We start from the raw sequence: 16,186 nt of genomic DNA on the forward strand, positions 1-16,186 counted from the left end.
GTAATTACTTGAAATGAGTCTTCATTACTTCGGGGATAACTGGTTTATTTAACCACATTTGGAGGAAAAAAAAGGAATAATTCCCCCCCCCAGATTTCTCTTCCAAGGGATATTCTAGTCCTTCAGCCTCTTGAGACTCACAGTACTGGCAGCTCAAATATTATCCAGTATCTTCCTTTGAATCTCCTATACAGGCAGTATAGGGTTACTCAACATGGTCAGTGTATGATGGAATTTTTTTGGCTAAAGTATATTTTCAATTAAAAAATAAATTTTCCTAAAGTCTTCAAGGTGATGTTAAATTTAATATGTATAGAATGTTTCATTTGTCTGTTTTATATAAATATATCTATATCTATATAATTTCTTACTTCACTGTCCTTTCAGCCCAGGTATACATTGTATTATTTAAGTATTGTATTATTTACCTAGAAGATCCAAGTAACTGGCATAGTTTTCTAAGAGTCATAGAATATTCATAATTTTTGCTGATTTCTTTTGTAGCGATGATCTTTATATGATGTTATTGGCTTGGGTATATTTGTTTGATTTTACAGAAGTTAGGTAACATTTGCAAAATGGCATTAATATTTTCAAGCCTCTGACTTCAGGATAACAGCTCTCATTGTAGCTTAGGAATTGATCCTATTTTTATCTAGAGCAGTCAACGTTTTAGACTCTATACTACTGGAGGGTATAATTCTAAAACATATAATCATGGAATAATTTATATTCATAATGCCACATGGTTATTTTGATTTTTCTTATTTTTTATTGGATAAGACTATTTTGTATTCCATGAGCATATTCAGATAGCAGAGATGGGTGTAAAAGAGGCAAAAAAAATGTGACAAAATAGTATTGGGAATCAGCTTTTAATTTACCATGACTAGTTGACATATATGTGTCAGAAAACAAAGTCTTAACCTCTGGGGAAAAATGATTTTTGTGTCAAATTCATATTAGTTTGATATTGTCAAAGCAGTGTCCAAAATATGAATTCCCAAATGTAGTAAAACTTCATTAATTAGAACTGCACTGCTTCACAACATATAAAAACAAAAATTAAAATAGAAGATTTTAGAGAAACTAGTGACTTAAGAGAGAGAAGAAAATCTGGCCCTTTAAAAATATTGTTTGTTAACTGAGGGTTACTGGGGGGTGGCAGGGAGGGAGAGGATGGCTGGGTGATGGACATTGGGGAGGGTATGTGCTCTGGTGAGTGCTGTGAATTGTGGGAGACTGATGATTCACAGACCTGTACCCCTGAACCACTGAAGCAAATAATACACTATGTGTTAATAAATATATATCCTGAAGTAAATAATACATTTTGTGTGTGTGTGTGTGTGTGTGTAGTTTACTAACAGTGTAACTGCAATAGAAGTAAATAACTTGGTACTTTGAATGAAAGTAGGAACATTTGCTAAGCTCTGCTAAACACTGTCTCTTAATATTTTGATAAGCTAAATAAAATTGCAAGGCTTAGGAAGTTAGCAAAATTACATTTCTTTCCAAACATTCTACCGTTCATATTTATCTTCCCTCAGTTCCAATTAATAAGGTTTTACTGTTTTCATTCTGTGGGTGGGTTTATTTTCTAATAAATAACCAGAAAAAACTTTGACTTTTAAAAAAAATTGCATTACAAAGTATTTTTATTTGTTGAACATTTACATAAACCATACTTTCATGATTTTATTTCAAATGACTTTTATTGCATTGAACTTGGAAAATCATTTTTATAATAAAAATGTAAACTAATTCAGATTTGGTAAAGTATATAAAATTGACAACAATATTGTATATATGTTCTCATTTTTCATTTTCAGACAGAAAACTATACAGTTGTTTTATAAAAGCAGAAAGTAAAGCTTCACTTTTTCCTGTTCTAGGCAATACTGATAATCAATATTGTAAGTAAATGATGTATTTTGATTATTACATAAATCTTAAGGCTTTTAATTTTAGCATCTATATTATTAAGAAACTTTGAAAGGGAAGTAATGACTTGATTAAAATCTTGTAGATTATATTTAGGGTGCCTATGTTAGGACTTTGAGAGTGAAAAGATAAATTGGAAAATGTTTGAATGATAGGGTTTGTTCTAGAAGTAAACCCAAGTGATTTTTAAATAAATTTTAGTGTAGAAAGGGAATTTCTCATTACTTTGTCTTAATATCTCTTCTGATTTGGTTTTTTTTTTTTTAAAGATTTTATTTATTTATTTGACAGAGAGAGATCACAAGCAGGCAGAGAGGCAGGTAGAGAGAGAGGAGGAAGCAGGCTCCCTGCCGAGCAGAGAGCCCGATGCGGGGCTCGATCCCAGGACCCTGAGATCATGACCTGAGCCGAAGGCAGCGGCTTAACCCACTGAGCCACCCAGGCGCCCCTCTGATTTGGTTTTTAAAGCCATTTATGTGAGCCCTTGAAAAGTAAACAGTGCTCATCAAATTTTTAATTAGACTACATGTTTTACTCTTTAAAAAAAAAAAGAGAAATGAGAGAAAGTGAGCACGAGCAGTAGGGAGAGGGAGAGGGAGAAACAGGCTCCCTGCTAAGCAGGGAGCCCAATGTAGAACTCAGTCCAAGGATCTTGGGATCATGACATGAGCCCAAGGCAAACGCTTAACTGACTGGGCCACCCAGGCGCCCCTGTTTTCTTCTTTTTTAAAAATGCAGGGCTGGGGCACCTGGGTGGCTCAGCAGGTTAAGCCTCTGCCTTCGGCTCAGGTCATGATCTCAGGGTCCTGGGATAGAGCCCCACATCGGGCTCTCTGCTCAGCGGGGAGCCTGCTTCTCCCTCTCTCTCTCTGCCTGCCTCTCTGCCTCCTTGTGATCTCTGTCTCTGTCAGATAGATAAATTAAAAAAAAAAAAAAATGCAGGGCCGCCTGGGTGGCTCAGTCGGTTAAGTGGCTGCCTTCAGCTCAGGTCATGATCGCAGGGTCCTGGGATCGAGCCCTGAATCGGGCTCTCTGCTCAGCAGGGAGCCTGCTTCCTCCTCTCTCTGCCTGCCTCTCTGCCTACTTGTGATCTCTCTCTGTCAAATAAATAAAATAAAATCTTAAAAAAAATAAACAGAGAATGGGATAATAGGTAATCTAAGATTCCTGAACAGACTACAGGAAAATGGATGCAGAGCATGACATAAGGGCAAGTGGAAAAGGTGTTCAGGAAGGTAGGTTTTTTTAAATTTGGTGTTGGGATTCTGAAAGGGGAGTTCTGAATGTAAATGTTGTTTACTTTGGGAGGTAGGCAAGAAGTGGGGCCATCTAGCATAAGCAAGAGGGAACATGGTTTTGTTTTTTGATTTTGGGGATTCCCCCCCACACACTTCTACAACTGGGTGGATAAACAAAACCACTAATATGAAAGGGATTTCTAGGAGAGGTAGACATTTTATGCGGGTGGGGGAAAATCATGACTGTAACATCTTAGAAGTAAATATCAGTGCCTCATCTGGACAGTCTGCCTCTGACTTTTGTATCCCCCCTCCCCTGCCAACTTTGCTTCAATCATACTGGCCACCTTCTAATATTCAAACATGCCCAAGCTTATTCTTGCCTTAGTCTCTTTGCACTAGCAATAGCTTCTGCTTAGACTTCAGTGAGGGTTTCAAAACAAGTCTCCCCAGAATGTGCCAATTTTGCATGCTCATTATTTTGAGCGGAAGACATTTAAGGTCCAAAAGACTCAAGAGTTTTTTAGATTCCCCCTCAATTGCCTGAAAGAATTTAGATAAAGGGGCTGGTCCAGAAAGAGAAATATCACCAAAGATAGTTAAAAAGAATATGGAGTAGATATGGTAAGCTGGTAAGCTGGGTAGGGCCTATTTGTTCAAAGTTCTCTGTTCCTTTCCCTGTGCTTGGCCTGGCTACCATTCGTTTGCCAAACATTTGTTCTTCACCTTTTCATGTGAATTGTCTTCTTTCCCTTTGAAGTCCCAGACCCCATTCCCTTCTTTGTAACTCAAATGGTGTATAAGCTTCAATTGCCTGATTGTTGGGGAACTTCTTGTTTTCATTGTGGGGCTCCTATATGTATGTAAGTAATTACATTTGTTTTTCTTTTGTTAACCTGTCATAGGTCATTTTGATTAATACACCAGATAAAAGAGCCTAGAGAGGTAGAGGAAAAATTTTTCTTCCCCTACAGTCTGCTACCACAAAGGGAAAAAATTTTCTGGCTGCTGTCTGTCACTCTGAGGCTGCTACAGCTGAGAGATCCTGGGACCTCTGGAAAAAAGCTGGCAGAAGGTAAGAATTCTTACCCAATCACTCTCCCATCTTTGCCTGCAGGGTAGGGTGGAAGCAAGAGTCCTTTCTTTTCCTTCTCTAAATTTAGGTTAGCAGGAGGAAATATTTGTGGAACTAGTTCCTTGGGTATAGCAACTCTGGTAAGGATTTATTATAAGTACTCTTGATTTTTGTTGATCCTTTTCCTCCCAGAGATGATCCCCAATGTTTTTCTTTATCTCCGTCTGTCTCTGGCATAGGCCCTGTAAGTCAGCCGTTCAAGCCAGCCTTACAGACTAGTGAGTTCACAGTCCTCACCAGACCAGTGTCTGTGTAAACAAACTTTGTTGTGGTCTAATGGGCACATGAGGTAAAGGCTCTTGCTAAGGGACATCTATGAAGCCAAAGCTACAAAATTGATGGGCATGGGTTGAACACCTCAGACCTGTTAGAGTGCTAAGGTGGTACCTTAGGATAGGATTAGTTGGTCACTGAATGGGTTGCATTGCACAGGTCACCTGCCAACCTCAAGAAAATATCTGTGCAACAAGTACACGCCACATAATTCCCAACCCAGCAGCACATCCTCCTTAGATATTAGTTTGGCTCCAAGAAACCCAAGGATTAACCAGAACTGTTACTGTGCATATGAGAAAAACCAGATGGAAGTTTTCCTTTTGTCTTACTCTATGTCTTGAAAACTTGGCTTTGTGACTAGTGAGAATATTGTCTCTGGTCATGGACAACTGGAAGGTGAGGGTACCAGTGTGCATCTTGGTGGCCAGTTGATTATAGACTGAGGTTCCCAGTCACCAAATCACAAGCAGCATTCTCTTCATCTGACCGTGCCAACTTCAGGGGAGCTTATCAGAAGGGGCTTTTGTCATCTCAACCTTCATTGTTTTGTTGGTGCTGGAGAAAATCCCATTCCAGTAGTGCCCGAATCCCATTCCAGTAGTGCCTGCCTGGTGTCACAGATTAGTGGGTCTATGCCTGGAGGCAACCAAGACATTGTTTTCACTGCACAATTTTTAACGCCTGTACCCTGTGATGAGGGGCTTTTGTTTCCTAGACTATGTTTGGAGTGAATTTTTTGGATCATGGGGGCTGCATCTTCTGCACCCACTCCACGGATGCCTGTTGTATTCATGGTAAAAATTTATTCTGATCCCGAAAGTTGCCTCTCGGTCTTTTCACAAAAAGGCTTACTGACTTGAGTTGCTATTAGAATAAATATACCATGATAGGTCTTAATCATCAGTGGCCAGATAATGGACTTCTTGAACTACAAAAATTTGTACATTTGAAAAGTTTTTAGAAAGCTCTCATCCTAAACAACTGTCTTTTTTTTTTTTTTAAGGATTTTATTTATTTATTTGACAGAGAGAAATCACAAGTAGGCAGAGAGGCAGGCAGAGAGAGAGGAGGAAGCAGGCTCCCTGCTGAGCAGAAAGCCCGATGTGGGGCTCGAACCCAGGACCTGGGATCATGACCTGAGCCGAAGGCAGCAGCTCAACCCACTGAGCCACCCAGGCGCCCCCCTAAACAACTGTCTTAACTGGTACCTATGGAAAGACCAAATTGAAAAGAGGACACAGAGAAGTATAATGGCTAGCCTTAGGGATTCCCTTAAGAGGAAAGAATGGAAATCAAATTTAGAACAAAAATTAAAAACCACATCTTATTGAAGTCCTTCCTTCTCCTTCCTCTTATACACACTTTTATGTCCAGCTTTCTGTCCTTTACCCTTTAGATCTTTTGGATCTTGGGGCCCTGGGTCGAAGACCCTCCTCTCAAAGCCCTACTCCATCTCCTCAGCCAATTCTCTTAGATCCTAAAATTTCTCCAATTTCTTCACAAAATCCCTTAAATACCCAGCTGTCCGTGTTCATTTCCCTTGATTTGCAAGATTTACAAAGAGCATTCTGGACTGATCTCCAGGCCCGGAATATGCAGGTTGCTCACATAAACACTAGAAGCCAGGAAGTGAACTTAGCACAAGCACCTGAGAAGGACGTAGGGCTTTCTTTGCTATTCCTTATAGCTTCTATTTTCCAGGTCTCTATAAGCAGTCTCTGCCAGCTTCAGGCATTCCTATGTTATATACTTTGCAGATGTCTCCTAGACATCCACCGTAAAGAATTCATGTCCCCTGGAGAGCAGCAGATCTTTTGAATTTTAAAACCCTTTTACCTCTACTTTCAGAAGATCTCAAGAAATTTAGAGAGGAGTTGGAAAGGTTAGTGGCCATTAACAACCCCATTCACAGGGACCTATGTTGACTACTAAAGGGTGTTTCTTCCTGCCCATGATTATACTGTAGTTATCGGACAAGCCAGACAGCCCCCTGGGGAAAACCCCACACACGGAGGAAACAGATGGCCAGAACTTCTTCCAGGTCCTCCTATGAATGCCCAGGAAGTGGCTCAGCTGGAGGCTCATATTCAAGGCTTGATAGAAGCAATATTGACCACTACCCCCTCCCCATAAAGTGAACTAGTCTAAGGTTGAATTTTGCACTCAGAAGAGCAAAGACCTTTCTTGAACACTTTATACAGACTTTCCAGTAGCTTACTGTATGAAACCCAGAAGGCCCAGAAGATAGATATCTTTTAATTTCTGCTTTAGTGGGAAATTTTCTCCCTAGTATAAAAAAAGGCATGGCAGTCCTGCCAATCTCTGAGGGTTATAAGGGAGGCAGCTACTCATTCTTTGAAAATAGCTTACCAGAATACAAGAGGAGGGGTGCCTGGCTGGCTCAGTTGGTAGACCATGTGACTCTTGATCTTGGGGTTGTGAGTTCAAGGCCCATGTTGGGTGTAGAGGTAACCTAAAAAAATGTTTTTAAAAGAATACAAGAGGAAATAAGTTAAGCAACAGTTCTTGCTTTGCAACTTGAATCTTCAGAAAAGCAAAAGCATGATTCTGAGAGTAACTCAAAATCTACTTAGAGCCCTCCCCATTTACCTCCAGACAGTTGCAGATACTGTAAAAAAAAAAAAAAAAAAAGTTTTTGGAAGAAAAATTGTCCTGCACATAAGAGAAAGGAAAGTTTAAGGGACAGAAACAATCTGCCTAGACTCTATCACCCCCCAGAAGGTTTTTCTCCTGTGGGACAGTTCACCTTCAAATGAAAGGGTCAGCTGATTATTATACCCCAGAGTCTGCCATTAAATCTAGAATAGAGGATTGGGAATTAGACTTTTGTTTTTTTTAAGATTTTATTTATTTTTTTGAGAGAGAGAGAAAACATGAGCAGAGGGGAGCAGCAAAGGGAGAGAGAGAAGCAGATTCCCCACTGAGCAGGCACCCTGATGTGGGATTCAATCCAAGGACCCTGGGATCATGACCTGAGCCAAAGGCAGATAGTTAAGGACTGAGACACCCAGGCATCCCAACGGAATTGGATTTCTTAATTGACCCTGGTGTAACTTTCTCCATAATCTGCTCAGAGAATTTATCTCTGCCTGTCACCCCTGATTCTATTCAAGCTATAGGGAGTCCCTGAGCAACCAATTTCACTGCCTCTGTCCCAACTCACCCCATTATCTTTAGGCACTCTTAATAGCCATCATGCTTTTTTGTTGTTGTTGTTTTAAGATTTTATTTGAGAGTAAGAGAGAGGCAGAGAGAGTAGGAGAGTAAGAGAGAAGCAGAGAGAGAGAATAATTGGGGGTGGGGCGGAGGGAAAGGGAGAAGCAGACTCCCTGCTGAGCATGGACCCAGTTCGGGCCTTAATCTCAGGACCCTGAGATCATGACCTTAACTGAATGAGCCACCTAGGTGCTAGTCATGCTTTTCTGGTCTCCCATCTCCTCACCAGCATAACTTTCAGGTGAAGGTTTGTTATGTAAACTTAATGCCACTATAAAATATAATAAAGGCCTTTTTATTTCCCTATCCTCAAACCAAACCCCAAATTTCTCACTTTGCTCACTGGAAACTCATCTTGATTTAAGTTCCTCTGAATAGGATGAGTGTTTAAAAGATGTCCTTGTTGGGGTCCCTGGCTGGCTCAGTGGAGCACGCAACTCTGGATTTCAGGGTTGTGAATTTGAGTGAGTGAGTAAATACATACACACATATGCACATATACACATGTAAGTGGTCCAAATTCATCTCTGGGCTACATGTGCAGATGAAGTTGCATTGTTACGAATACAGAGCCTGTGTACCTTATTTGGAAAAAGAAAAACCATTTCTATCAGTACTAGCCCAATATCCTCTTCCTAGAGACTCGAAGTGAGGAATTGGACCTACGGTAGATCTCTTTCGCAGCAGGGTATACTTGTCTTTACTTCCTCACCCTCTAACACTCCAATCTTGCCGGTAAAGAAAGAAGGTAAATTTGACTCAGTACAAAACATTGATTTGTACAAGACCGAAGAGCTGTCAAATCTTTTCTAATTCTTCACAAACCTGGAGTCTCTGATCCAGCTACTGTTCTTAACCTCAGCTCCTGCTGATGCAGCCTGATTTACAGTAATTGGCCTCTGCTCAGCTCTCCTTTCAATCCCATTGCATACTGACTCACGGTTTCTCTTTGCTTTTACTTTTAGAGGGAGACAGTTAATGTGGACTTCCATACCTCAGGGATACTGAGAATCTCCCTCAGTGGTTTCCCAGGTCTTTAAAGCTGACTTGGATTCTATAGCCTTCACTCAAGGTTCCACTCTTGTTCAGTATGTTGATGACCTTTTCCTTTGTAATCAAACTAGGCAGGGAGCTCTTATTGACTCCGTCATTCTCCTAAAGGCACTAACAGAACAAGGCCATAGAGCCTCCAGATCTAGACTTCAACAGGTGCAAACAACTATTAACCTACTTCAGACATGAAATATCTCAGAGGTCTCAAAAGGTGCCCCAGGGGCACCTGGCTGGCACAGTCAGAGGAGCATCTGACTCGATCTCAGGGTTGTGAGATCAAGCCCCATATCAGACTCTACACTCAGTAGGGAGTCTGCTTTAAGATTCTCTCTCCCTCTTGCCCTCTGGCCCTCCCTCCCATGAGCTCTCTCTATGTCTCTCAAATAAATAAATAGATCTTTAAAAAAAAAAAAAAAGGCAGCCTCTGCTATCATCACAGATCAAAAAACTTCTCTTTCACCTATACCCCTCCACCTTTTTAAGACTCTACACACACACACACACACGCACACACACACACACACACATACAAAATGCCACCTTCTCTCATTAATGACACTTCTCATTCATTATTTATTAGAAGGCTGATTGGAGAGTGCTTTATCTACCCTCCTTTCCCTGAGTTTTCACTATAGACTCTTTCAACCTGTGCCTTGCTCTTATTAACCTTCACTTTTCCAACAAGTTGGGGGCAGACCAAACATACCCTTATATCAGTTTACCAAACCCTGACCACATTAATCAATATGACTGCTGATTATGTCTAACATATACATAGTGCAAAAGAACCTGAATATTTGGGGCACCTGGGTGGCTCAGTGGGTTATGCCTCTGTCTTTGGCTCAGGTCATGATCTCAGGGTCTTGGGATCGAGCCCCGCATTGGGCTCTCTGCTCAGCAGGGAGCCTGCTTCCCCCTCTCTCTCTTCCTGCCTCTCTGCCTACTTGTGATCTTTCTCTCTGTCAAATAAATAAATAAAATCTTTTTAAAAAAGAAAGAGGGGCGCCTGGGTGGCTCAGTGCGTTAAGCCTCTGCCTTTGGCTCAGGTCATGGTCTCAGGGTCCTGGGATCGAGCCCCACATCGGGCTCTCTGCTCAGCGGGGAGCCTGCTTCCCTTCCTCTCTCTCTCTGCCTGCCTCTCTGCCTACTTGTGATCTCTCTCTGTCAAATAAATAAATAAAATCTTTAAAAAAATAAAAAAATAAAAAGAAAGAAAGAAAGAACCTGAATATTTTTTGTTCCTATCACTGTGAAAGTGTGGTTGACTAAGTAGGGAAGAGGTATATATGACAGGGTAAGGTATCCACGACTAGCAAAACTCCACTCTGCCTCTTCTGTTGAGTTATTTGGACCCAGGAAAACCTCTATAGAAGTTCAAGGACTGTTGCGCCTGGGTGGCTCAGTCAGTTAAGCGTGATCCCTGGGTTTGGGTCTGCTTGGGATTCTTCCCCCCTTCCCTTCCCCTCTGCTCCTCCCTCTGTTCTGCTCACATACTCCCTCTCTCTCAAATAAATACAATCTTAAAAAAAAAAAAAATTCAAGGACTGTCCCTTGCCCAGATAAAGACAATAGGCAAAAAAAGTTTCCCTTTGTATCAAAAAAAGATGCCACAGAGCCTTTCCTTGATGATATTCCAGGACAGTATTACAATCAAACCCTGTGGTTTGATCCCACAAATAGTATCTTCAAACCAGTCAAGAAGATTAAAAATGACTCTGGCACTATCTTCTATAGCAGAGATGTTTGGCAAATCACCAAATGTTTTGGATGGTTCACAGGCCATCCTTGTACAACTTGGGATATCTTAGCTGCTCCCCTGACTGGACTGGCCAATATTCCTACTATGTATAGGTAGGTCAAAAATCTGAACTCTTGGTCAGGTGGCGAAACTAAGTTTTATAGCTGCCAAAGCCAGACTGCAGGCCTTCTAGAGCAAGTATTTTGCAACCTGTTCTGTTCTAACAACCCGGCAGGAATACGTGGAAAGTAAAGATGTATGGATGCTAACGGTACTAATAACAAAAGTCATGGGGTGTCCCAGATCTAGAAAATTACAGATTCTGCTCTGACCTTGTCTGTGAACCGCACTGGCTTTTTTATCTCATGTGGCAGCAAAATTTATACGGGCTTCCCACTTAAATGGTCAGGACCATGTGGACTCGCACCTGGCTCCTTTGTCACCAGGTAATCCATCTTAAATGCCAGTCAAATTGGAAACATGGGCTCCTCTTTTCATAAGACCATGCCACATAAACATACGAGGTAAGAAGTTATAGGAAACTCACTTGTGTATTGGCACTCCCAAATTCTTTTAAGCGTTGAGGACCTTATTCCCAAGTTTTGTCATTTATGTCTTGAAAAAGATGAGCTTAAATCTCTCCGTGGTAGAGAACAAGGGTTCAATACTACTATGCAGATTTTGACAATACTCCAATCAGAAGTTAATAGCTTAGCCTCTGTGGTACTCCAGAACTGATGTGCTCTGGACACACTGACCCTTAACAAGGAGGAGCTTGTGTAGTCATTGGTGAAAAATGCTGCTTCTGTGTAAATGAGACAGGACAAATAGTGTCTAACTTATGTCATTAAAAGAGAATATTAATACTTTCATTTCAGCCTGATTCCTTTCTTTCCTTGCCAGTAGTGCATTTACAAACATGGTGAACATTCCTAAAACCTGCTGGACTTTCTGTAAGAAGTGTGGCAAACACCAAACCCACAAAGTAACATAGTACGAGAAGAACAAGGATTCTCTATATGTCCAGTGAAAGCAGCAGCATGACAAGGAGAGTGGATATGGTGGGCAGACTAAGCCAATTTTCTAGAAAAGAAAGCTAAAACTGCAAAGAAGATTGTGTTGAGGCTTGAATAGTTTGAACTCAACTGCAAATCTAAAAGAATGCTGGCTAATAAGAGAGGCAAATATTTTGAACTGGCAGGAGATAGGCAGAGGAAAGTTCCATGTGGTACAGTTCTAAGCTCCATATTTTTATTATGAAACCTGTTTTATTATGAAATTGAATTTATTATGAAATTGAATGAAATGAAATATGAAATATGAAAAAATCCTGTTTTGTTTTTTACAAGATTTTATTTATTAGTGTACATATGTGGATGCAGGGGGTTGGGGAAGGAGCAGAGGGGGAGGGAGAGGGACAAGCAGACTGCACTGTGTCAGATCATGACCTGAGCTGAAACAAAGAGTCAGATGTTTTAGCCACCCAGGCGGCCCTGAAAACAATAAAATCTTGAGTTTATGTTCAAGAAAAGGGAGAGAAGGGGGTGCCTGCCTGGCTGGGTTGGTAAAGTAGGGGAATCTTGATCTCAGGGTCATGAGTTCAATCCCCATGTTGGGAGTAGAGATTACTTAAAATGTTTAAAGTGTCAAAGGTTATGTGGACTTTACCTCAAAAAAAAAATATATTTGTGGAATATAAATACTATTTGTGGATATATATATATATATATATATATACACACATATACATATATATGTATGTGTGTGTGTATGTGTGTGTGTGTGTGTATATTTTTTTTTAAAAGCAAGGAAGAGAAGATTAACACTTCCCATCAAATAAATGAAGCACTGCCATTTTATTGAACTGATGTATTTCCAGGATTGAGACTGGTTAAATGGGTTGTGGAGAAAAGTGCTTCAATTTGTTCTTTACTGTTTGTTCATCTTCATTCTATGGTTTTTTCCCTTCCCTTCCAGATGTGTTACTGCCCAGCTACTCACCTAATTCTTCTGTCCTTGGCCACTAGCTCAGCGTTTTTTTTTTGTTTGTTTTGTTTTTTTAAGATTTTATTTATTTATTTGACAGAAATCACAAGTAGGCAGAGAAGCAGGCAGAGAGAGAGAGAGAGGAGGAGGAAGCAGGTTCTCCACTAAGCAGAGAGCCCGATGTGGGGCTCGATCTTAGGACCCTGGAATCATGACCTGAGCCAAAGGCAGAGGCTTAACCCACTGAGCCACCCAGATGCCCCTAGCTCAGCTTTTAATGTGTGCAACTTACAGAGAAGTTTCAGATAAGTAGTTCAGAACAAGTCTCCCCAGAAGGCATGCAGATTATATTGAGCTAAAGACAATTAAGACCCAAAAGAGTCAAGAAAAGCTTTTTTAACCTTCCCCTCAATGCTTAAAAGAATTTACATAGAGGGCCTGGTCTAGGAAGAGAGTTATCACCAGTAACAATTAACAGAGATTAGAGACTAGGTATGGGAAACTGGGGGGAATTTGGGGAGCCTATTTGTTAGAATTCTCCCTGTCCCCCTTGTCTCTGCATGGCGTGGCAAACATTTGTTTATGAGACATTTGCTCTTACCATCTTCCCGTGAATTCTTTTCCTTCCCTTCTTAGCTTAGAATGGCATATAAGCCTCAATTACCTGCCTGTGCTGAGCCTTTTGTTGACTCTATGGGACTCCTATATGTACATAAGTAATTAAATTTGTGTTTCTCCTGTTAATCTATTGTATGTCAATTTAATTAATAGATCATACAAAAGTAAGGTAGGGGGAATTTTTTCTTCCCTACAGCTGTCTTCCCTTGGGCTAGCTGGCTGCTTGACATTTAATTTCTTTTTTTCTTTTTTTTTTTAAGATTTTATTTATTTATTTGAGAGAGAGAGACAGTGAGAGAGAGCATGAGTGAGGAGAAGGTCAGAGGGAGAAGCAGACTCCCCGTGGAGCTGGGAGCCTGATGCGGGACTCGAACCTGGGACTCCGGGATCATGACCTGAGCCGAAGGCAGTCGTCCAACCAACTGAGCCACCCAGGCGTCCTTGACATTTAATTTCTAGCTTAAATGTCCATCCTCAGATACCTGACTACCCAGTCTAAAGTAACTATCAGTTACTCTTACATCACTCTATTCTAATATTCTTGCAGGGTACTCTTCACACACCTTCTCCTACACATGCTTACTTGCTTTAACTCCTGAAATGTTAAGATCCATATCAACAGGGACCTTGTCTGCCTTGTTTATTGCTGTACAGCTCCTAGAAATGTTTCTGGTACCCAGGAGACTTTTAAATGTAGGCCCTTAAATAAAAGTGAGTGAACAAAACTTTGAACAGCCACTCTGAGGGAAGGCCGGCATAATGGCAAATGTGTCAGGAAATAAATGCACCAGCGTACTTGTATTAACAAGTGTGGGGCCAGATGTTAGATGAGATGTATTTCCCTTGAAAATCAGATGAAATTGCCTTGAACTCCATCTCATGTGTTTAGACAAATCTTCCCTACTCTCTCTCTCTCAGGAATTGGAAGTTGTCAGCTTTGAGCTGATCATTGAAGACTGTAAAGCAGATGCTACAAGTATATAGAATATAGTATATAGAAAAAAGAAACAAATATGGGAAAGATTTTGGGAGCTGGGCCAGGATTGAGTTCAAAAGAAGGAACAAGAAGATTGTCAATACATTAGGGGAAAACCCTGTGAAAAGCTGTGTTTCAGAAGTCAGGGGAACAAATTTTAGGGGATAAGTTGGGGAAGTAAATGTTAAGTGAGACTGATAGCTATTGTTTTAGGTTAGAGGGAGGAAGGATTTAAGAACAAGTATTAATCAAGATTATGTTTTATCTTTTTTTTTTTTAAAGATTTTATTTATTTTTTTGACAGAGAGAAATCACAAGTAGGCAGAGAGGCAGGCAGAGAGAGAGGAGGAAGCAGGCTCCCTGCTGAGCAGAAAGCCCGATGTGGGGCTCGAACCCAGGACCTGGGATCATGACCTGAGCCGAAGGCAGCGGCCTAACCCACTGAGCCACCCAGGCGCCCCAAGATTATGTTTTATCTTAAGATAATACTGAAGTAGGAGTCAAAAGGCCTGGGTTTGGCTCCCGTTTTATCACAAAATGACCACAGACCTCTGGGCAAGTCAGTGTCACTGAGCACCAGTTTTCTTATCTACAATGTAGGAATAAAAATAATCTCAGAGTGTTATGAAGAATAACACTCTTCAGAAGTGATTAGAAATAAATCTAATCTTAGAGTGTTATGAAGGTTGCTGAAGATGTTCATGATGGATGTATGTTGCAAGCTCTTAATTTTGTACAATTATTAGAGTTGTCCCAAGTCAGAAATGAAGGGAACAGATGGTAACATGGCAGGTATACCACAATTTCCAGAAGGGGAGGGAGCCAAGGAATTTATTGAAAGGGATTGCAGACAAGAAAGGGTGGAATTATAGGCTGAAGTAAAAAACCAGTAACAAGAGTCCAGTCTCTTCTTTCAGGTTCCCATTCTAGTTATTGGTCTATTCCTTTTTTTTTTTTTAAGATTTTATTTATTTGACAGAGAGATCACAAATAGGCAGAGAGGCAGGCAGAGAGGGGGAGAAGCAGGCTCTCCGCTGAGCAGAGAGCCCGATACAGGATCCTCCATCACAGGACCCTGAGATCATGACTTGAGCCCAAGGCATTGGCTTAACCCACTGAGCCACCCAGGTGCCCAGTCAATTCCTTTTTTTTTTTTTTTAAAGATTCGGTTATTTTATTTAGAGAGAGAGGGCGCGCATGCCATTGCAGGTGAGCAGAAGAAGGGCAGCGGGGAGAATCTCAAGCAGACCCCCCCCCCCCGCCCTCTTGGAGTGGGGAGCCTGCCTAAGGGCTCATTCCATGACCCTCAGATCCTGGGGGAGCAGAAATCAAGTGATTCGCATAACCGACTGAACCACCCAAGCGCCCCCTGGTCTATTCCTGAATCCTCTTTTCTCCTGGCCACTCCGCTTGCTTTATCACTACAATCAGTTCTCCCTTATCCTGAAACACCTTTCCTGAACTCTGCCATAATCTTACTTTCCTATTTTTCTCTCCCATCTCACCCACAACGGAGCTCTCTTCTGGGTCATTTCGGGGAGTTTTCACCCAAAATGGGCACTGTGCACCAAGGACGGTGAGTGAGATTGGCGGTATTTGTCTCTGACATTCTCACCTGAATAGTCATACATATTTTCTGTCTAAAGGATCATCGATTGACGGGATTTAATCATATCAGCCAATTTGTGAAAGTGCCTTGCAGATAAAAGCGCTCCTAAAGTGTTAATTCTGAACCATCATCCAATACGTGAGGAAACTGGGCTCTCCACAGTGGGCAGACTCACTCGTCCAGTGTTACAGACCTAGTTAAAAGCTAGCGGCAGAACCCAGTTTTCCCAAGATAGACCTCTTGGTAATAGCCCACGGTCAGCCAGGTGGGTTCTGACGAAAACTAAATTGCGCCAAATCTCGCGCCTCCGGGATTCCGGGGGCGGGGCGGAGAGTAGAAAGTATCGCGAGATGACGACGTTTTCCCGCGAAGTAGA

General features: G+C 41.3%; 1 pseudogene; it reads left to right on the forward strand.

Moving 5' to 3' along the window:
- Nucleotides 1-11,540: 11,540 nt before the first annotated feature.
- LOC125084398 (60S ribosomal protein L36a-like) lies at nucleotides 11,541-11,881 on the forward strand (annotated as a pseudogene).
- Nucleotides 11,882-16,186: the final 4,305 nt, after the last annotated feature.

Source organism: Lutra lutra, chromosome 14 (assembly GCF_902655055.1).
Source record: "Lutra lutra chromosome 14, mLutLut1.2, whole genome shotgun sequence".
In the NCBI taxonomy this organism is placed as follows: Eukaryota; Metazoa; Chordata; class Mammalia; order Carnivora; family Mustelidae; genus Lutra; species Lutra lutra.